A 24826-nucleotide genomic window follows, 5' to 3' on the forward strand; every position below is an offset into this window, starting at 1 on the left:
TTCTAGGTGCACTGACAAGAGTCTGCCCTGCCCTAAACTTCATCTTTGTTGAAGGGTCCAACAAGTAAGCAGGTGTGTGTGGAATAGCTTCAAGAAAGCTAAGTGCTAAGTGCTAGGGGAACTTTCACAAAAGAAGGGCTTTTAATCACAGTTGGTGGGGAAGAGCTGGGAAGACTTCTCAAAGAAGGTACTATCTTAGCTGAGCTTTATAAAGAATGAATAGGAGTTGGTAGGTGTTTCATGCGGGGTAAAGTGTACTTGAAAAACAAGTTTGCAACTAGTCTAGAGGTCAGGGAACAACGTAGTGAGTGGTGCAAAAGGAAAACTGAAAGCATTTCCACTAAGATCAGGAACAAGACAAGGTTGCCCACTCTCACCACTCTTATTCAACATACTTTTGGAAGTTTTAGCCACAGCAATCAGAGAAGAAAAGGAAATAAAAGGAATCCAATTCGGAAAAGAAGTAAAGCTGTCACTGTTTGCAGATGACATGATACTATACATACAGAATCCTAAAGATGCTACCAGAAAACTACTAGAGCTAATCAATGAATTTGGTAAAGTAGCAGGATACAAAATTAATGCACAGAAATCTCTGGCATTTCTATACACTAATGGTGAAAAATCTGAAAGTGAAATCAAGAAAACACTCTCATTTACCATTGCAACAAAAAGAATAAAGTATCTAGGAATAAACCTACCTAAGGAGACAAAAGACCTGTATGCAGAAAATTATAAGACACTGATGAAAGAAATTAAAGATGATACAAATAGATGGAGAGATATACCATGTTCTTGGATTGGAAGAATCAACATTGTGAAAATGACTCTGCTACCCAAAGCAATCTACAGATTCAATGCAATCCCTATCAAACTACCAATGGCATTTTTCACAGAACTAGAACAAAAAATTTCACAATTTGTATGGAAACACAAAAGACCCCGAATAGCCAAAGCAGTCTTGAGAACGAAAAACGGAGCTGGAGGAATCAGGCTCCCTGACTTCAGACTATACTACAAAGCTACAGTAGTCAAGACAGTATGGTACTGGCACAAAAAAAGAAAGATAGCTCAATGGAACAGGATAGAAAGCCCAGAGATAAACCCACACACATATGGTCACCTTATCTTTGATAAAGGAGGCAGGAATGTACAGTGGAGAAAGGACAGCCTCTTCAATAAGTGGTGCTGGGAAAACTGGACAGGTACATATAAAAGTATGAGATTAGATCACTCCCTAACACCATACACAAAAGTAAGCTCAAAATGGATTAAAGACCTAAATGTAAGGCCAGAAACTATCAACTCTTAGAGGAAAACATAGGCAGAACACTCTATGACATAAATCACAGTAAGATCCTTTTTGACCCACCTCCTAGAGAAATGGAAATAAAAACAAAAATAAACAAATGGGACCTAATGAAACTTCAAAGCTTTTGCACAGCAATGGAAACCATAAACAAGACCAAATGGGAGAAAATATTTGCAAATGAAGCAACTGACAAAGGATTAATTTCCAAAATTTATAAGCAGCTCATGCAGCTCAATAATAAAACAAACAACCCAATCCAAAAATGGGTAGAAGACCTAAATAGACATTTCTCCAAAGAAGATATACAGACTGCCAACAAACACATGAAAGAATGCTCAACATCGTTAATCATTAGAGGAATGCAAATCAAAACTACAGTGAGGTATCATCTCACACCAGTCAGAATGGCCATCATCAAAAAATCTAGAAACAATAAATGGTGGAGAGGGTGTGGAGAAAAGGGAGCACTCTTGCACTGCTGGTGGGAATGTGAATTGGTAGAGCCACTATGGAGAACAGTATGGAGGTTCCTTAAAAAACTACAAATAGAACTACCATATGACCCTGCAATCCCACTACTGGGCATATACCCTGAGAAAACCATAATTCAAAAAGAGTCATGTACCAAAATGTTCATTGAAGCTCTATTTACAATAGCCCGGAGATGGAGACAACCTAAGTGCCCATCATCGGATGAATGGCTAAAGAAGATGTGGCACATATATACAATGGAATATTACTCAGCCATAAAAAGAAACGAAACTGAGCTATTTGTAATGAGGTGGATAGACCTAGAGTCTGTCATACAGAGTGACGTAAGAGAGAGAAAGACAAATACCGTATGCCAACACATATATATGGAATTTAAGGGGAAAAAAATGTCATGAAGAACCTAGGGGTAAGACAGGAATAAAGACACAGACCTACTAGAGAATGGACCTGAGGATATGGGGAGGGGGAAGGGTAAGCTGTGACAAAGCGAGAGAGAGGCATGGACTCTACACTACCAAACATAAGGTAGATAGCTAGTGGGAAGCAGCCGCATAGCACAGGGAGATCAGCTCAGTGCTTTGTGACCGCCTGGAGGGGTGGGATAGGGAGGGTTTGAGGGAGGGAGACGCAAGAGGGAAGAGATATGGGAACATATGTATATGTATAACTGATTCACTTTGTTATAAAGCAGAAACTAACACACCATTGTAAAGCAATTATACTCCAATAAAGATGTAAAAAAAAAGGACATCTGGGAGTCACATAGGCCATGCAAAGGGATGGATTTAAATCCCATAGACTTGTTTTTTGGAGGATGTTAAGATGAGGAAATGACAGGGCAGAAAGGCAGTGATTATAATGTTTAAGATTCTGGAGTCTGATATCAAATTCTGTCTCTGAGGGCTTCCCTGGTGGCGCAGTGGTTGAGAGTCTGCCTGCCGATGCAGGGGACACGGGTTCGTGCCCCGGTCCGGGAAGATCCCACATGTCGCGGAGCAGCTGGGCCCGTGAGCCATGGCCACTGAGCCCGCGCATCCGGAGCCTGTGCTCCGCAACAGGAGAGGCCACAGCAGTGAGAGGCCCGCATACCGCAAAAAAAATAATAATAATAAATTCTGTCTCTCAAAATTACTACCTGTGTCACCTTAGACAGGTTCCTTAAGTTCTCTGTGCTTCGGTTTCCTCATCTGTAGAATGGAGATATGTATCTCACAAGCTGTTCTCAGCTTTAAATATGTTCATTCCTGTCAAGCACTTACTTAGAAGTATGTCTGACCACAGAAAAAGTGCTTAGCAATTGCTAGGAAGTTCAAGCAATTTTTATGTAAAGATTAGATAAAGTTTTAAAATGATGGCTGTGTATGGGGTGGAGGTGAGCCTGGGAGTGGGAAGGTTGCAGGCCAAGAGGCCTTTCTTTAGTCAAGGTGTGGGCCTAGGAGCAGCGGGGTCAGCATCACCTGGGAACTTGTTAGGAATGCAGATTTTCTGGAATAGGGCCTAGCAATGTAGGGTTCAGCAAGCCCTCCAGGTGAATCTTATGTGCACCCAAGTCAAAGCACTGGTGTAACTGAGATGAGAAACTGATTAAAACATAACTATGTGGAGGGCTCCTCGTGGCCTACATACCAAACACTTAACTCGTTTAAGCAACGAATCAGATGTTATCCGTATTTTACAGATGAAGAAACCAAGGCTCAAGAAGGCTAAGGTCCTTACTCATAACCACACAGCTATTAAGTAGAAACCCTAGGAATTGGACCCCAAACTGATGCTTTTAGCCACTATGTTCTTCTTCTCCTAATCAGAGAGTGCCAAGAGGAAAGGGGGAATTTCAGAGATAGTAAAGTGATAGAATTAACAAGACTTGCTGGGTAATTAGCTCTGGGCACAGAGGGAGGTGTCAATGTTGACTCCTAGGTCTCTGAATTTGGATTAATGTTGTTGCCATTCTCTGATTCAGGCTAAATCAATAGGGAGCAAGGGTAAAGCAAAGACATTTTAAAATTAATTTTTTTTAATTTTTTTTTAATTAATTTTTAAATGTTTAAAATAAATTTCTGAGGTCTCTGTAGGAAAACAGAGTGCAGAGTCCTGATAGGTTGGATATGCGAGCTGCAAATACTGATTTGGCAGACAGAAGGATACCGGCGGGTTGGGCTGCAGGTGGGGATGTGGCTGGGACCATCCTAGGCAAGTACAGAAGAAGACAAGAAAGGGGACCAAGGACAGGATTCTGGGAAACCAGTGGAGGAAGAAACTTCTGCAAAGTAGACTGTAAAAGGATGCTGAGCAGAGATAAAGGAGGAAAGGGAAAGAGGAGGGGCCCAGAAATCCAGGAGAAAATCAGCTCCAGGTTGGCACAAAGAGGGGCTAGATTAGCATCAGCTGTTACTAAGAATCCCAGCCATACTGCAAAGCAGAATCTGATAACCATCCCTTTTCCTACCGTCCTTCCCCTGTGAGTAAACTAGGGTACATGATGCCAAAGACAGAAAGGCTCTCCCAGATGGCAGAATGTTAGGAGAGGGTGCCCTAAGCCTGAGGCGGTCATTAATAAAAAATTATCAGCGTGCTGACAGAATGTCAGTGCGCATGCCCTACAAAATTTTAACTGGTGAGGTTGTACTCCTTAACATGCGACTCCATGTAATAGCAGTGATCTTGAAGGACTCTGGTCAGTGTGGATTCAGGGAGGTCATCTGTACTAATAGAAGTCTGATTCATCACATTCAATGGACTTGTGGTTTTATATTACACTCACAGTGCCATTAAGCATTTATAGTGATCATTTGCTTATTGTTTACTCATCTCAATTCTAGCATCAGAGCCAGCACACAGAAAACAAAAAACCTAACTATACAGTCTAACGGCAGTTCACATGTGAAAGGGCAGATATGGATTTGAAGTCGCACACAAAGGGAAATAGCACTTATTGAGTGTTCCTTATGGCCAGCATTTTACAGAGGTTATCTCATTGTGTCCTCTGAAGCATCCTCTCAGGTAGTTATGCGAAAGAGCCAGATTTAGTGAGCAAATGAGGAAGCTGAGTTTCAGAGGGCTAATAGCTTGCCAAGGCCAGGGTCCTACAACTAGTAAATAAGGAGCTAAGATTTGAAACTCCTGCCCATCTCACGCCAAAGCTTAATTATTTCCACTAACGATGCCAAAATGGAATCATATGAAATCAGCCTGCACGCCTTAGAATGATGTCGTAACATTCAAATAAATAAGGTACGTGAAAGCACTTAGACAAGAAAGCTATATGCAAGCAGGATAGTTTTCATTTCCACTATTAACATCAAAAGTAGTATCTGAAAGCATAAAAGACACTTCACAATAATCTCTAAAAGTACATTCTTGATGGCCCCCCAAGAAAAGAATTTTAATATATTACCATTTTCTCTTGACTTTGCTGTTTATCACTACCCCCAGAGCTCATTTTTATACATACCATTTTGTGGAAACCATCTCCCCACTCTACTATCACACACACACCCCATAGCATTTCTCCCTTCCTGGCTATTCTGCCAGGAAGATATTCCTATCACCACCACTACCCTGGTATTCCTATCACCACTCTAATCATTCTATTCCCTACTATACTATTCCCAACACCAAATCGACTAATTAACAATCGCACAGTTTCCATCCAACAATGATTAACCAAACTTACATCAAAACAACTAATAAATACACATAACCCCAAGGGACAAACCTGATCTCTAATACTCATCTCACTTCTATTTATTGCCTCTACAAATCTTCTTGGAATATTACCCCACTCATTTACACCTACCACCCAACTCTCAATAAATTTAGGAATAGCTATTCCTCTATAAGCAGGTACTGTCATTACAGGCTTCCGTAATAAGGCAAAAATATCCTTAGCCCACCTTCTACCACAAGGCACACCCACTTTCCTCATTCCCATATTAGTAATTATCAAAACTATTAGCCTACTTATTCAACCAGTAGCACTAGCCGTACGACTAACTGCCAACATTACAGCAGGCCACTTGTTATTACATCTAATTGGAAGTACAACTCTCACACTAATAAGTACCAGCCTATTCACAGCCCTCATCACATTCACTGTCCTCACTCTATTAACCATCCTCGAATTTGCTGTCGCCTTAATTCAAGCCTACGTATTCACTCTACTAGTAAGCTTATACTTGCATGACAATATATAATGACCCACCAGACCCATTCATATCACATAGTAAATCCCAGTCCTTGACCCCCTTACAGGAGCTGTCTCAGCACTTCTTATAACATCAGGCCTAATCATAGGATTCCACTTCAACTCAATAATCCTACTAGTTTTAAGTTTACTAACAAATATTCTAACAGTATACCAATGGTGACGAGATATTATCCGAGAAAGCACTTTCCAAGGCCACCACACACCAACCGTCCAAAAAGGACTTCGATATGGAATAATCTTATTTATCCTATCAGAAGTCCTAATTTTTACAGGCTTCTTCTGAGCCTTTTACCACTCAAGCCTTGCCCCCACTCCTGAACTAGGTGGATGCTGACCGCCAACAGGTATCCACCCCCTAAATCCCCTAGAAGTCCCACTTCTCAATACCTCTGTATTAGTAGCCTCTGGCGTATCTATCACCTGAGCCCATCACAGGCTCATAGAAGGAAACCGCAAACACATACTTCAAGCTCTTTTCATCACAATCATGCTCGGCCTTTATTTTACCCTACTCCAAGCATCAGAATACTAGGAAGCCCCATTCACCATCTCAGACGGAATCTACAGATCCACTTTCTTTGTGGCCACAGGCTTCCATGGACTACACGTCATTATCGGATCCACTTTCCTCATTGTTTGCTTTATACGCCAAATAAAATTCCACTTTACATCAAGCCACCACTTTGGCTTCGAAGCCGCTGCTTGATACTGACATTTCGTAGACGTTGTATGGCTATTTCTCTATATATCTATCTGTTGATGAGGTTCATAGTCCTTTTAGTATTAACAAGTACAGCTGACTTCCAATCAGTTAGTTTCGGTGCACCCCGAAAAAGAACAATAAATCTCCTACTAACACTATTAACAAATATAACTCTAGCCTTACTACTTGTATTTATCGCTTTCTGACTCCCTCAGCTAAACGTATACGCGGAAAAAACAAGTCCCTACGAATGTGGTTTCGACCCAATAGGGTCCGCTCGCCTACCTTTCTCCATAAAATTCTTCCTAGTAGCAATTACTTTCCTCCTCTTTGACCTAGAAATCGCCCTCCTACTCCCCCTACCCTGAGCAACCCAAACAAATAATCTAAAAATAATACTCACTGTGACCCTATTCTTAATCTCCCTACTAGCAGCTAGCCTAGCCTACGAATGAACCCAAAAGGGCTTAGAATGAGATAAATATGGTACTTAGTTTAAAATAAAACAAGTGATGTCGACCCACTAGACTGTGATCCAAACTCACAAATACCAAGTGTCTCTAATCCATATAAATATCCTAATAGCCTTCACCATATCCCTCACGGGTTTATTAATATACCGATCCCCCCTAATATCTGCATTACTCTGCTTAGAAGGCATAGTACTATCACTGTTCATTCTAGCAGCCCTCACAATCCTAAACTCACACTTCACTCTAGCCAGCATGATACCAATTATCCTCCTAGTATTTGCAGCCTGTGAAGCAGCTATCGGACTACCCTATTAGTCATAATCTCCAACGCATACGGCACTGACTACGTACAAAACCTTAACCTCCTCCGGTGGTAAAATTCATTATTCCTACCATCGTACTGCTACCCCTAACTTGATTATCAAAACACAGCTCTATCTGAATTAATACCACAACCCAGTTTACTAATCAGCTTTACAAGCCTACTCCTACTTAATTCAAAGACAACAGTCTCAATTACTCTCTGATATTCTTCTCTGACCCCCCTTTCTACACCACTCTTAATCCTGACAATATGACTCCTCCCCTTAATACTAATAGCAAGCCAGTCCCACCTTCTCAAAGAACCACTCGTCCCAATAAAACTTTACATTACGATACTAATTATATTACAAACTTTTCTAATTATAACATTCACCGCCACAGAACTAATCCTATTCTACATCATATTTGAAGCTACACTAATCCCCACTCTCATCATTATCACCCGCTGAGGTAACCAAACAGAACGACTCAATGCAGGACTCTACTTCCTATTCTACACACTCATAGGATCACTCCCCTTGCTAGTAGCACTAACGTACTTACAAAACACATCAGGATCTCTAAACTTTCTATTATTACAACACTGAGCCCAACCACTACCCACTTCCTGATCTAATATCCTCATATGACTAGCCTGCAGAATAGCTTTTCTAGTAAAAATACCCCTTGACGGTCTACACCTTTGATTACCCAAAGCACACGTAGAGGCCCCCATCGCAGGTTCAATAGTCCTTGCAGCTGTATTACTAAAACTCGGAGGCTATGGCATGCTACGAATTACATCAATTCTTAACCCTCTAACAGAACATATAGCTTACCCCTTCCTCATGCTATCCTTATGAGGAATAATCATAACCAGCTCCATCTGTTTACGTCAAACAGACCTAAAATCACTCATCGCATACTCAATCAGCCACATAGCACTCGTTATCGCAGCTATCCTCATCCAAACCCCTTGAAGCTACATAGGAGCTACCCCTCTAATAGTCGCCCACGGCCTTACATCCTCTATACTCTTCTGTCTAGCAAACTCGAACTATGAACGAATCCACAGCCGAACCATAATCCTAGCACGAGGCCTACAAATCTTTCTCCCACTAGTAACGACCTGATGACTACTAGCAAGCCTAACAAACCTCGCTCTACCCCCCACCATCCACCTGATCGGAGAACTACTTGTAGTTATATCAGCTTTCTCGTGATCAAACCTCACTATTATCCTAATAGGAACAAATATTGTAATCACAGCCCTTTACTCCCTATACATGTTAATCACGACACAAGGTGGCAAACATACTCACCATATTAACAACCTCACCCCCTCTTTCACATGAGAACACGCCTTAATAGCCCTACACATCATTCCCTTACTACTCTTATCATTAAGTCCCAAAATCATCTTAGGCCCCCTTTATTGTAAGTATAGTTTAAAAAGAACACTAGTTTGTGAAGCTAGTAATAGAAGATCAAAACTTCTTACTTACCGAAAAAGTACTGCAAGAACTGCTAACTCATGCCCCCACATCTAACAGTGTGGCTTTTTCAAACTTTTAAAGGATAACAGTTATCCATTGGTCTTTGGCACCAAAAAATTGGTGCAACTCCAAATAAAAGTAATAAACCTATTTACTTCCTCTGCTTCACTCACATTACTAATATTAATTGCCCCCATCGTAATATCTAACACAAACCTCTACAAAAGCGACAAGTACCAACACTATGTAAAAAATATTACCCTTTCTGCCTTCATCACTTCGTTCACAGCCATTTGTGCTCTCACCCAAAATGATATCAAAAAAATTACTGCTCTCTCCATCTCCAGCCAACTTGGCCTAATAATAGTAACAATCGGTCTTAACCAACCTCACCTAGCATTCCTACACATTTGCACACACGCCTTCTTCAAAGCCATATTATTCTTATGTTCCGGCTCCATCATTCATAGCCTAAACAACGAACAAGACATTCGAAAAATAAGAGGACTATACAAAACTCTTCCCTTCACCACAACCGCCCTTATCATCGCACTTACAGGAATACCATTCCTCACAGGGTTCTACTCTAAGGACCCTATCATCGAAGCCGCCACTTCGTCTTATAGCAACGCCTGAGCCCTATTACTAACCTTAACCGCTACCTCCCTCACAGCTATTTACAGCACTCGCATTATTTTCTTTACTCTACTAGGACAACCTCGCTTCCCTCCTCTCATAAACATTAATGAAAATAACCCTATATTAATTAACCCTATCAAACGCTTTTAATTGGAAGTATCTTCACCGGATTTATCCTCTCCAACAATATCCCTCCAATAACCACCCCCTTAATAACTATACCCTTACACCTAAAACTAACAGCTCTCGCAATAGCAACCTTAGGCTTTATTCTCTCATTCGAAATTAACACCTATACACAAAACTTAAAATACCTATATCCATCAAACTCCACTAAATTTTCCACTTTATTAGGATATTTCCCCACAATTATACATCGCCTACCCCCTCACCCAAACCTAATAGCCAAAAACTAGCAACTTCCTTACTAGGCCTAACCTGAATAGAAACCATCCTACCAAAAACTACAGCCTCCACTCAACTAAAGGCTTCCACGCTAACCCCAAACCAAAAAGGCCTTATCAAACTCTACTTCCTGTCTTTTCTCATCACTGTTACCCTTAGCATAATCTTCTTTAATTACCCCGAGTGATCTCCATAATAACTACAACACCAATAAACAATGACCAACCTGTAACAATAACCCGTCAAGTACCATAACTATATAAAGCAGCAATTCCTATAGCCTCCTCACTAAAAAATCCGAAATCCCCCGTATCATAAATAACCCAATCCCCCAACCCATTAAGTTCAAATACAGTATCTCTAAAACGTACACCACCACTAAAAACTCCGTCATTAAACCTAAAAGAAATCCCCCTAACACAACTTTATTAGAAACCCAAACCTCAGGATATTGCTCAGTGGCCATAGCTGTCATATAACCAAATACAACATTCCTCCCAAATAAATCAAAAATACTATTAACCCCAAAAATGAACCACCAAAACTGAAAACAATCCCACACCCTACGGCACCACCCACAATCAACCCTAAACCCCCATAAATAGGCGAAGGCTTTGAAGAAACCCCCACAAGACTAATTACAAAAGTAATGCTTATAATAAAAACAATGTATGTCATCATTATTCTCACATGGACTTCAACCATGACCAATGACCAACATTCGAAAAACACACCCACTAATCAAAATCCTCAATGATACATTTATTGATCTCCCCACCCCATCAAATAGCTCTTCATGATGAAATTCTGGCTCCCTACTCGGTCTCTGCCTAATCATACAAATCTTAACAGGCCTATTCCTAGCAATACACTACACACCAGACACCTCAACTGCCTTCTCATCCGTCACACACATCTGCCGAGACGTTAATTACGGCTGAATCATTCGCTACCTACATGCAGGCGGAGCCTCTATATTCTTCATCTGCCTTTATGCTCACATTGGACGTGGCTCCCACGCCTTCCAAGAAACATGAAATATTGGTGTACTATTATTATTCACAGTTATAGTTACCGCATTCATAGGTTACGTCCTACCTTGAGGACAATTATCATTCTGAGGCGCAACCGTTATTACTAACCTCCTATCAACAATCCCCTATATCGGGACTACTTTAGTAGAATGAACTTGAGGTGGGTTTTCCGTAGACAAAGCAACACTAACACGCTTCTTCGCCTTCCACTTTATCTTTCCATTTATCATTACAGCACTAGCAGCCGTCCACCTACTATTCCTTCGCGAAACGGGATCTAATAATCCCACAGGAATTCCATCCAATATAGACAAAATCCCATTCCATCCCTACTACACAATCAAAGACATTCTAGGTGCTTTACTACTAATCTTAACCCTACTCACAGTAACCCTGTTCACACCCGACCTACTAGGTGACCCTGACAACTACACCCCAGCAAACCCACTCAGCACCCCAGCACACATTAAACCAGAGTGATACTTTCTATTTGCATACGCAATTCTACGATCAATCCCTAATAAACTAGGAGGAGTATTAGCACTACTACTCTCCATCCTCATCCTAATATTCATCCCAATACTCCAAACATCTAAACAACGAAGCATAATATTCCCACCCTTTAGCCAACTCTTATTCTGAGTACTAGTTGCAGACCTCCTAACCTTAACATGAATTGGAGGCCAACCCGTAGAACACCCATGCATTATTGTAGGTCAGTTAGCATCCATCCTATACTTTCTCCTAATCCTAGTATTAATACCAGTAACTAGCCTTATCGAAAACAAACTCCTAAAATGAAGAGTCTTTGTAGTATAACAAAATACCCTGGTCTTGTAAACCGGAAAAGGAGACATTCATCCCTCCCTAAGACTCAAGGAAGAGGTATTAAACCTCACCACCAACACCCAAAGCTGGAATTCTACTATTCCTTGAAAAAGTTTATTGTAGAATAACCACAACACTACGGTACTATGTCAGTATTGAAAGTAATTTATTTTAAGACACTTCTGTTGTTCATATTACATGCATATGTATGTCCACATACCAGTAACAGCGTCTTCCTGTAAATATTTATGTGTACATGCTATGTATTACTGTGCATTCATTTATTTTCCATACGGTCAGTTAAAGCTCGTATTAAATTTTATTAATTTTACATATTACATATTATTGATCGTACATAGTACATGTCATTAAATACATTGATATCCACTAACACTATGGCCGCTCCATTAGATCACGAGCTTAATCACCATGCCGCGTGAAACCAGCAACCCGCTCGGCAGGGACCCCTCTTCTCGCACCGGGCCCATACCTCGTGGGGGTAGCTAACGGTGATCTTTATAAGACATCTGGTTCTTACTTCAGGACCATTTTAACTTAAAATCGCCCACTCGTTCCCCTTAAATAAGACATCTCGATGGATTAATGACTAATCAGCCCATGCTCACACATAACTGAGATTCCATACATTTGGTATTTTTTATTTTTGGTGGGGGGGGGGGGGGCCTGCACAGACTCAGCTATGACCTTAAAAGGTCTCGTCACAGTCAAGCAAATTGTAGCTGGACTTGTATGTATTTTTGATTTGAGTAGCACAACCAACGTGTGCAGTTAAATTAATGGTCACAGGACATAGTACTCCACTATTCCCCCCGGGCTCAAAAAACTCATAGGGGTCCAAACCCCCCTTACCCCCTACAAAACTGACCGTCTGCTTAGATATTCACCACCCCCCTAGACAGCTTCGTCCCTAGATCCACGAATCTTTTTTTTCGTAAATCAATACTAAATCTGACACAAGCCCCATAATGAAATTATACGAACATCTTTTACACCCCATAGGTTAATGTAGCTTAAATTTTTCATAAAGCAAGACACTGAAAATGTCTAGATGGGCTCGCCAGCCCCATCAACATAAAGGTTTGGTCCCAGCCTTTCTATTAATTCTTAACAGACTTACACATGCAAGCATCCACACCCGGTGAGAATGCCCTCCAAATCATAAAGATCACAAGGAGCGGGTAGCAAGCACACTGCACTAGCAGCTCACGACACCTTGCTTAGCCACACCCCCACGGGACACAGCAGTGATAAAAATTAAGCCATGAACGAAAGTTTGACTAAGTTATGTTAGCTAGTTGGTAAACTTCGTGCCAGCCACCGCGGTCATACGATTGACCCAAATTAATAGAGACCCAGCGTAAAGAGTGTTAAGGAATCACACAAAATAAAGTCAAATCCTAATTAAGCTGTAAAAAGCCATAATTAAAACTAAGCCAAACCACGAAAGTGACTTTAGTACAATCTGAATACATGACAACTGAGACCCAAACTGGGATTAGACACCCCACTATGCTTAGTCGTAAACTTAAATAGTCCCAAAACAAGACTATTCGCCAGAGTATTACCGGCAACAGCCTAAAACTCAAAGGACTTGGTGGTGCTTCGTATCCCTCTAGAGGAGCCTGTTCTGTAACCGATAAACCCCGATTAACCTCACCAACCCTTGCTACTTCAGTCTATATACCGCCATCTTCAGCAAACCCTAAAAGGGAGCGAAAGTAAGCATAACTACCATACATAAAAACGTTAGGTCAAGGTGTAACCTATGGGATGGGAAGAAATGGGCTACATTTTCTATATTAAGAACACCCCTTATATCCACACGAAAGTTTTTATGAAATCTAAAAACCAAAGGAGGATTTAGTAGTAAATTAAGAGCAGAGTGCTTAATTGAATAAGGCCATGAAGCACGCACACACCGCCCGTCACCCTCCTCAAGTATCATAGCAAAGCCCCAGTTCACTAACCCATGCTAAGCAACTATACGAGAGGAGACAAGTCGTAACAAGGTAAGCATACTGGAAAGTGTGCTTGGATAAAACAAGATATAGCTTAAACAAAGCATCTAGTTTACACCTAGAAGATTCCACAACCCGTATATCTTGAACTATACCTAGCCCATACCCTCTCCACCGCTACGACCATAAACTAATCAAATAAAACATTTACCATACATCTAAAGTATAGGAGATAGAAATTTAGTCATCAATGGCGCTATAGAGAAAGTACCATAAGGGAAAGATGAAAGAATTATTAAAAGTAAAAAAAAGCAAAGCTTACCCCTTGTACCTTTTGCATAATGACTTAACTAGTAATAACTTAGCAAAGAGACCTTAAGCTAAATTACCCGAAACCAGACGAGCTACTTACAAGCAGTAACTAGAACAAACTCATCTATGTGGCAAAATAGTGAGAAGACTTATAAGTAGAGGTGAAAAGCCTAACGAGCCTGGTGATAGCTGGTTGTCCAAGAAAGGAATTTCAATTCAACATTAAATAATACTAAAAACCACATCAAGTTTTTTGTTTTTTTTTTTTTTGCTGTACGCGGGCCTCTCACTGTTGTGGCCTCTCCTGTTGCGGAGCACAGGCTTCGGACGCACAGGCTCAGCGGCCATGGCTCATGGGCCCATCTGCTCCGCGGCATGTGGGATCTTCCCGGACTGGGGCACGAACCCGTGTCCCCTGCATCGGCAGGCGGACTCTCAACCACTGCGCCACCAGGGAAGCCCCACATCAAGTTTTAACGTATATTGTTAGTCTAAAAAGGTACAGCTTTTTAGAAATGGATACAACCTTTACTAGAGAGTAATATAAACCTAAACCATAGTTGGCCTAAAAGCAGCCACCAATTAAGAAAGCGTTGAAGCTCAACAACAAAACTACGTTTTAATTTCAACAATAAATAAATTAACTCCTAGCCTGATTATTGGACTAATCTATTCAATTATAGAAGTAACACTGTTAACATGAGTAACAAGAAATTTTTCTCCTCGCACAAGCTTACATCAGTAACTGATAATATACTGATAATTAACAGTTAATAAATATAAACCAACACTAAATTATTTATTAAATACACTGTTAACCCAACACAGGCATGCATTAAGGAAAGATTTAAAAAAGTAAAAGGAACTCGGCAAACACAAACCCCACCTGTTTACCAAAAACATCACCTCTAGCATAACCAGTATTAGAGGCTCTGCCTGCCCAGTGACAATCGTTAAACGGCCGCGGTATCCTGACCGTGCAAAGGTAGCATAATCACTTGTTCTCTAAATAAGGACTTGTATGAATGGCCACACGAGGGTTTTACTGTCTCTTACTTTTAATCAGTGAAATTGACCTCCCCGTGAAGAGGCGGGGATAATAAAATAGGACGAGAAGACCCTATAGAGCTTCAATTAATCAACCCAAAAATCACAAAATAAAACCGCCAAGGGATAACAAAGTTTTATATGGGCTGACAATTTCGGTTGGGGTGACCTCGGAGTACAAAAAAACCTCCGAGTGATTAAAGCCTAGGCCTACTAGCCAAAGCATAGTATCACTTATTGATCCAAAATTTTGATCAACGGAACAAGTTACCCTAGGGATAACAGCGCAATCCTATTCTAGAGTCCATATCGACAATAGGGTTTACGACCTCGATGTTGGACCAGGACATCCTAATGGTGCAGCCGCTATTAAAGGTTCGTTTGTTCAGTGATTAAAGTCCTACGTGATCTGAGTTCAGACCGGAGCAATCCAGGTCGGTTTCTATCTATTACGCATTTCTCCCAGTACGAAAGGACAATAGAAATAAGGCCAACTTCAGAAAAGCACCTTCAAACAATTAATGATCTAATCTCAATAAACTAGCGCAAATATACTCTGCCCAAGACCAGGGCTTTGTTGAGGTGGCAGAGTACGGCAATTGCATAAAACTTAAGCTTTTACACCCAGAGGTTCAAATCCTCTCCCCAACAAAATGTTTATAAATAACATCCTAACACTCATTCTCCCTATCCTTCTAGCTGTAGCATTTCTAACACTAGTAGATCGTAAAATCCTAGGCTACATACAGTTCGAAAAGGACCAAACATCGTAGGCCCACATGGCCTGCTACAACCCTTCACTGATGCAATCAAACTATTCACTAAAGAACCCCTACGGCCAGCCACATCCTCCACCGCTATATTCATCATCGCACCCATACTTGCCTTATCTAGCCCTCACAATATGAAGCCCCCTACCCATACCATACCCCCTCATCAACATAAACCTAGGAGTACTATTCATATTAGCAATATCCAGCCTAGCCGTCTACTCTATCCTATGATCCAGCTGAGCTTCCAACTCAAAATACGCACTAATTGGAGCTCTCCGAGCAGGAGCACAAACAATCTCATATGAAGTAACACTAGCCATTATCCTCCTATCAGTACTCCTAATAAACGGCTCATTTACTCTATCCACATTAACCACCACACAAGAACAACTATGATTATTTTTTCCTTCATGACCATTGGCCATAATATGATTCATTTCTACCCTAGCAGAAACTAACCGGGCCCCCTTTGACCTAACAGAAGGAGAATCAGAGCTCGTATCCAGCTTTAATGTGGAATATGCAGCAGGCCCTTTCGCCCTATTCTTCCTAGCAGAATATGCCAATATCATCATAATAAATATATTTACAACTACCCTCTTTCTAGGAGCATTCCACGACCCCTACACACCAGAACTACACACAACAAACCTCATTGTCAAAACACTACTACTCACAATATCTTTCCTATGAATTCGAGCATCCTACCCCCGATTCCGATATGATCAATTAATACATCTACTCTGAAAAAACTTCCTTCCCCTAACACTAGCCCTCTGTATGTGACACGTCTCACTACCCATTATAACAGCAGGCATCCCCCCTCAAACATAAAAGAAATATGTCTGACAAAAGAGTTACTTTGATAGAGTGAATAATAGAGGTTCAAACCCTCTTATTTCTAGAATAATGGTAATCGAACCTACCCCTAAGAATTCAAAATTCTCCGTGCTACCATGTCTATAGTAAGGTCAGCTTAACAAGCTCTCAGGCCCATACCCCGAAAATGTTGGTTTATATCCTTCCCGTACTAGTAACCCGTTCATCCTCCTCATCATCCTAATAACCCTCATCCTAGGCACAGTAATCGTAACTATCAGCTCCCACTGACTATTCGCCTGAATTGGACTAGAAATAAATACAATAGCCATCATTCCCATCATAATAAAAAATTCTAGCCCCCGAGCCACAGAAGCCTCAACTAAATATTTCCTAACACAAACCACCACATCCACACTACTCATACTAGCAGTTATCATTAACCTACTACACTCCGGCCAATGAACCATCACAAAATTATTCGACCCAATAGCATCCATCCTAATATCAATGGCCCTAGCTATTAAACTAGGACTATCCCCCTTTCACTTTTGAGTACCAGAGGTTACACAAGGTGTCCCCCTAACCACAGGACTAACCCTACTTACATGACAAACACTCGCACCCATTTCAATCCTCTATCAAATCTCACCATCAATTAATCTACACCTAATACTTACTATATCCCTACTTTCTATCCTAATCGGAGGCTGAGGCGGACTACACCAAATGCAACTTCGAAAGATTATAGCCTACTCATCAATCGCCCACATAGGATGAATAACAACTATCCTACTATATAATCCAACCCTCACTTTACTGAATCTAGTAATCTACATCACAATAACTTTCTCCATATTCATGTTATTCATCCAAAACTCAACCACCACCACATTATCATTATCCCAAATATGAAATAGAATGCCTGTTACCACAACCCTCACCATACTCACCTTACTCTCCATAGGAGGACTCCCCCCACTTACAGGATTCATACCCAAATGAATAGTTATTCAAGAACTAACAAAAAACGATATTCTTGTTCTACCAACCTTCATAGCCATCACAGCACTACTCAACCTATATTTCTACATACACCTCGCCTACTCCACAGCATTAACCCTATTTCCCTCTACAAACAACATAAAAATAAAATGACAATTTCACTCCACAAAACGAATAACCCTTCTACCAACAGCAATTGTATTATCCACAGTACTCTTACCCCTCACACCAGCATTCTCCATTTTACTCTAGGAGTTTAGGTTAAATCAGACCAAGAGCCTTCATACTAAGCAAGTATAATTTACTTAACCCCTGCCTAATAAGGATTGCAAGACCATATCTTACATCAATTGAATGCAAATCAAACACTTTAATTAAGCTAAATCCTCACTAGATTGGAGGGATACATCTCCCACGAACTTTTAGTTAACAGCTAAATACCCCAGTCAACTGGCTTCAATCTACTCCCGCCGCGAGAAAAAAAAGGCGGGGAGAAGTCCCGGCAGGATTGAAGCTGCTTCCTTGAATTTGCAATTCAGAATGATGATTCACCACAGGACTTGGCAAAAAGAGGACTTTACCCCGTCTTTAGATTTACAGTCTAATGCCTACTCGGCCATTTTACCTGTGTTCATAAATCGCTGACTATTCTCAACCAACCACTAAGATATTGGGACCTTATACCTGTTATGTGGTGCCTGAGCAGGAATAGTAGGCACTGGCCTAAGCTTATTAATTCACGCTGAACTGGGTCAACCTGGCACACTAATCGGAGACGACCAAGTTTACAACGTACTAGTAACAGCCCATGCCATCGTGATAATTTTCTTCATAGTCATACCTATCATAATTGGTGGGTTCGGAAATTGACTAGTCCCTCTAATAATTGGAGCACCTGACATAGCTTTTCCCCGTATAAATAATATAAGCTTCTGACTACTTCCTCCTTCCTTTCTACTACTAATAGCATCCCCAATAGTTGAAGCCGGCGCAGGCACGGGCTGAACGGTATACCCCCCTCTAGCGGGAAATCTAGCACATGCAGGAGCCTCAGTAGACCTTACCATTTTCTCCCTACATGTAGCCGGCGTATCCTCAATCCTTGGAGCCATCAATTCCATTACGACCATTATTAATATAAAACCACCCACTATAACCCAATACCAAACACCCCTCTTCGTATGATCAGTCCTAGTTACAGTAGTATTACTCTTACTATCACTACCCGTCCTAGCAGCCGGGATTACCATACTATTGACTGACCGAAACCTAAACACAACCTTTTTCGATCCCGCAGGAGGAGGCGACCCAATCCTGTACCAACACTTATTTTGGTTCTTTGGCCACCCCGAAGTATATATTCTAATCCTACCTGGCTTCGGAATAATTTCACATATTGTAACCTACTACTCAGGGAAAAAAGAACCTTTTGGATATATAGGAATAGTTTGAGCTATGGTTTCTATTGAGTTCCTAGGCTTTATCGTATGGGCTCATCATATATTCACAGTTGGAATAGACGTAGATACACGAGCATATTTTACATCAGCCACTATAATTATTGCTATCCCCACAGGAGTAAAAGTCTTTAGTTGACTAGCAACACTTCACGGAGGAAATATTAAATGATCTCCCTCTCTAATATGAGCCCTAGGCTTTATCTTCCTATTTACAGTAGGCGGCCTAACTGGAATCATCCTAGCTAACTCATCCCTAGATATTGTTCTCCATGACACCTACTACGTAGTCGCCCACTTTCACTATGTACTTTCAACAGGAGCTGTCTTTGCCATCATAGGAGGGTTTGTCCACTGATTCCCACTATTTTCAGGCTATACACTCAACATGAGCAAAAATTCACTTTGTAATCATATTCGTAGGTGTAAACCTAACATTCTTCCCACAACACCCCCTAGGCCTATCCGGTATACCTCGACGGTACTCCAACTACCCAGACGCCTACACAACATGAAATACTATCTCATCAATGGTCTCTTTCATCTCACTAACAGCAGTTATACTAATAATTTTCATCATCTGAGAGGCATTCGCATCTAAACGAGAGGTACTAACAGTAGATCTCATCTCCACAAATCTTGAATGACTAAATGGGTGTCCTCCACCATACCATGCATTTGAAGAACCAGCATACGTCAACCCAAAATGATCAAGAAAGGAAGGAATCGAACCCCCTCTAATCGGTTTCAAGCCAATATCATAACCACTATGTCTTTCTTTATAAATGAGATATTAGTAAAGCCTTACATAACTTTGTCAAAGTTAAATCACAAGTGAAAATCCTGTATATCTCCATGGCATATCCCTTCCAACTAGGCTTCCAAGACGCAACATCACCTATTATAGAAGAACTCCTACACTTTCATGATCACACATTAATAATCGTCTTCCTAATTAGCTCTCTAGTCCTCTATATTATCACCCTGATACTTACAACCAAACTAACACACACCAGTACAATAGACGCTCAAGAGGTAGAAACTTTGAACCATCCTCCCAGCCACCTTCTTAATCCTAATCGCCCTGCCCTCCCTACGAATTCTTTACATAATAGATGAAATTAACAATCCCTCTCTTACCGTAAAAACAACAGGACACCAGTGATACTGAAGTTATGAATATACCGACTATGAAGACCTAAATTTCGACTCCTACATAATTCCAACCTCGGACCTAAAACCAGGAGAACTACGATTACTAGAGGTAGATAATCGAATGGTTCTACGCATACAAATAACAATCCGAATATTAGTCTCCTCCGAAGACGTACTACACTGATGAGCTGTCCCCTCCCTAGGCTTAAAAATAAATGCAATCCTTGGACGCCTAAACCAAACAACCTTAATATCAACACGACCAGGTCTATTCTACGGACAATGTTCAGAAATCTGCGGCTCAAGTCACAGCTTCATACCAATCGTTCTCGAACTAGTACCCCTAGAGAACTTCGAAAAATGATCTGCATCCATATTACAATCTCATTAAGAAGCTAAACTAGCGTTAACCTTTTAAGTTAAAGATTGAGAGCCATAAACTCCCCTTAATGACATGCCACAACTAGACATCAACATGACTCCTTACCATCCTATCTATATTCCTTACCCTCTTCACGCTATTCCAGCTAAAAATCTCAAAACACTTCCACTCCCCCTCCCCCAAACTAACACATACCAAAATACAAGAACAACAAACTCCTTGAAACGCCACATGAACGAAAATCTATTTACCCCTTTCACAGTCCCATAGGATATAGGGCAGTACTGGTGACGAGAAACCAGAAGAGAGCAAGCCTTTAACCTCTCTGCCTCAGCAACTATTTAATAAAAGGATGTGACTTGATTATATTCCTGGTATCAGTACCCCACGCCACCTCCCACCCTGTGGCCTCCCTGGGGTCCTGGGAAACCATGGAGAAAAGACTGGGCCCAAGCTGGCCTGTGGAAGCTTGGGAAACTTTCTTGAGCTCCTGCCCGCTGATTACCAGGAGAGTACACCATGAGCTGTTTCATGCCTATCTCAGACGAAACCTTCCAAACTCTCTCCTGTTTTCCATTTTACGATAACCTCTCCATCATTTCCCAATCAGCAACCTCCTCCTGTCACCGTTACAGTTATATCTTTTAGCAGGAGATACAGAAGTAGGAATTTAGAGAACCACCAGTTAGAGTCAGACTTGTAGATGGGCCCAAGCTTCCAACAATTTTGCTTCCAAATGTGTTTTTCAAAGCTATATATGTCCTGCCCCATAAACAGAATCCATATATCAAAATCCTAAGTTACATGAAATGAAAGAAAGGTGGTCCCTAATGTACTTACTATATTGTAATCACAACACAAGTTATAGAAACAGCCTCCCCTTGAACCAGAAAGGAAGGTTTCCAGAGGTCATTCGTTTGGTGTAATCCATCAGACCTCAGAAAAGGAACAGGATGTCAAACAAGACTTCCGAGTAAAAGAACAGGAGAAAGAAATCTTAGGCAAGTAGACTTGTCCGTAAAGACTATATCCCAGTCTCCCTCCTGAAATGGGGACCCAAAATGATTCACCCCCATTCTGTTTCTTTACCTGCGTAAGCTGCAATCGCTGAGGTCCCTTCCAGCAGAAATTCAGGCAGGTTGAGAGGCTTGTTTCTGAGAAGTACTAAGGAAGAATCAGCTGCCCTTTATCTGTCTAATTAGGCAAGAGGTCAGGTGTAGTGAAGGCAGAAAGTTCAGGAAGATACCACAGATGCAAGCTGGCAGTAAAGGTGACCTTGTAGTGAAAGGAAACCACAGGGGGCAAACAACCACTGATCAACGACTACGTGCCAGATAACTTCTCAGGCCTTGCTGTGTGTTTCCGAAACCAAGAGAGCTTGGTTCACTCGCCTGAGGGCATTTAGCTAGACTGTGAGGCAAAGCTCCTGTTCTCTCCATGACACTCTTCCCTGTTTTTTTTGATGGCAGCCATGTGTTCTGCATCCTGAAGCAGCAACAGCAACGCTCTGTGATGAGGGTTCAGCCTATTTAGCTCACCTGCTGATGGTGCCGTCATATCCGAAACAGCTCTTCTGTCAAGGGGCCATGGAGTGTGAAATAGGGCGACAAGGGTGCTTCAGTAGCGTCTTTCTCTGCCTAGGGGAAAAAGGGGAAGAGACAGCAAAGTCTAACAGAGCTGGCCTTTTCTCCTTTTGTCTCTCTCCCACCTCTAATTTTCCCCCAGCCCACTTTATTTTAGGGCTTGAACACAAGAAGCCAGTTTTTAAAGTACTTTCTGGTAGTCGTGTCAGTAGATTTAACCAAGTGGGTAAAGTGGAGCCCGTCCCTTTGCCCGTAAGTGGAAGCAATGAAATTGCCTCCATTCCATCCTGTTGGCTTGGGTATCCCAGTATTTTAAACAGAGTTCCTACTCTCGCTTTGGTTCGTCGTCCATCACACAACAGGTCACCCCTGAGCAATTTGTGAACACCCAAAGTGACTCACAATTTTATTACAAGGACTGTCCTTAGACGTAAATGGAGTTAGTCATCACCTACCTGATATACTTCGAAAAACACAAGAAAGATTCCCTTACTCAAATACCTAGATCCCACTGGTATATGACAATCCCTGAAATCCTACCATTGCAGATTGCTAACCTTGTGCTGGTAGATCAAGTTTCTATTATTCAGTGTTCCCCTAGCACCTAGGATCTTCAAACCAAGGGAATAGAAATCCTAAGGCGGACAGGGGGTGGGCGGTGGGACGGATGGTGGAAAGGGAAAGGGTAGATAAGTGGGAGATTTTGGAGGCTTGGAGCATTGCTTGTGCAAACAGACCCGAGTAGAGTGGCTCAGTAGACAGAAAAGCCTTAAAGTGTTGGGTCCTGGGGAATGGGGTTAAGGTCCCACACCCAACCCCACTGTCACCCCCAAGGAGGAGAGAGAGTATGAGATCCTTTGAGACAAAATCAGGCCATCTCACAGTTTTGCTTGAGCATGCTTCTCCTTACTGAATACGTAAGGAACCTAAACTAAAAGAAGTGGCAGGCAATGCAGGAAGCTCTCAAACTTGATGTAACACATGTGGAGTTTTCATGGTTTACGTGGTATAGGCCCCCTTGGCTAGAAGGGGGAAGAGGTAATTCTGAGAGAAGTCACTATTGCTTTCAAGTCTCTAGAAAGTTGTTTTGACTGTCTTCACAAGTGCAGAGGGCTTGTTGTGTCTCATCGTTTAAAAGCAAGGTACTTACAGCTTCTCTTTGTTGTTGATAGAGAAATACTCGCTGAAAGAATGAATCAAAAGAATAGGAGATGCAGGATTCTCATGACATGAATGGGAGAAGTACAAGGCTAAAACTTACCTCATCTCAGAATGATTGGTGTATTTCTCAACTGAATAAGATCATGTCTTGGATGGATATAAATGGCGATCCTTGCTAGGAATACCAGAGTTAAAGTGACTACGCAGATCGTTCCATTTTCCCAGTTCCAGGACATCCTAATGGATGCTTTTGCCGTCTTCAGGACATCCTTCAGGTTTGAACACATTAGTCTCTTTTGCAGTGCTTTTTGATTTATAGTCTCACACACTCTGAAAGGGTTGTGGCAGTCCAGCCAGCTGATTTCAACATTTCTTGATTGTCTCCAGTTAATAGGCTGTACATGTGATGTTCTCTTTTATTTTCATCATCAGAAACCACAGAAATAAAAGGGAAATGGTATTCCAGCAAGTCTGAATCAAGCTGAGTCAGATTTCCTAAGGAAGAGACGATCAGAATCTACTTTGACCTGTTCTATCTTAAATACAGAACTACTTTTAGGACAACATTAATTATTTAAGTCAGTGAGGGGGTATAGAGATCTTCCATGATCATCCTCTTTATGCGATATACTTACGGACTTGACATATCTTTATTGATAAGTTGTTCACCTCTGGGGATGGCTGGTTATGAGTGCATATATGGAGTAGTAATATAGGGAGAAACTGGAACTTAAAGATTTGGATTTAAGTACAGAAGACCGGACCCCGTAGAAGTTAATATCGTGGACCTCCGATCCAGGGTACCTGAGTGCAAGTCCCACCTTCTCTCTTTAATACCTATGTAACCATGGGCAAATTCCTTAACCTCTTTGTGTCAGTTCCTCCATCTGTAAGGTGGGGATAATGAGAGTATTAGTAGTTGAGTTGCTGTGAGGACTATGGGAATTAATGTGTTTAAAGTACTTAGAACAATGTTTGGTACAGAGTAGATGCTCAATAAACATGAGCTGTTATTATTATCTTTCAGTAAATGGCGAATTTTACTGAGATAGTCATAGAGTTTAAGTCCAGCCAGGTGCTGGTTAAGACATTGCAGAGCTTGGGGGAACTTTTGATGCAGAGTCTGGATTCCTTCTTGTTTATCTTTTTTTTTTTTTTTTTTCTCCTTTTCCGTGTTTCCTTCAGTCCCTTTGGCTATTTATTATCAACCTGTGGTCACCAGTCAGGGCATTCTACATGCATTTAATACTGGAAATTCAAA

The 24826-nt window shown here is 41.3% G+C and overlaps 1 protein-coding gene and 1 long non-coding RNA gene across 3 annotated transcripts in view; one reads left to right on the forward strand and one right to left on the reverse strand.

Moving 5' to 3' along the window:
* PPM1L (protein phosphatase, Mg2+/Mn2+ dependent 1L) overlaps window positions 1–24826 on the forward strand; it is a 334733-nt gene that overhangs the window by 283049 nt on the left and 26858 nt on the right. The window lies entirely within an intron of this gene.
* LOC109551902 (uncharacterized) overlaps window positions 1–24826 on the reverse strand; it is a 64993-nt gene that overhangs the window by 19411 nt on the left and 20756 nt on the right. The window contains exon 2 of the long non-coding RNA XR_002178604.3: window positions 22360–22458. This is a non-coding gene — a long non-coding RNA (uncharacterized lncRNA). The remainder of the gene's footprint in view (window positions 1–22359; window positions 22459–24826) is intronic.

Source organism: Tursiops truncatus, chromosome 4 (assembly GCF_011762595.2).
Source record: "Tursiops truncatus isolate mTurTru1 chromosome 4, mTurTru1.mat.Y, whole genome shotgun sequence".
NCBI classification, from domain to species: domain Eukaryota; kingdom Metazoa; phylum Chordata; class Mammalia; order Artiodactyla; family Delphinidae; genus Tursiops; species Tursiops truncatus.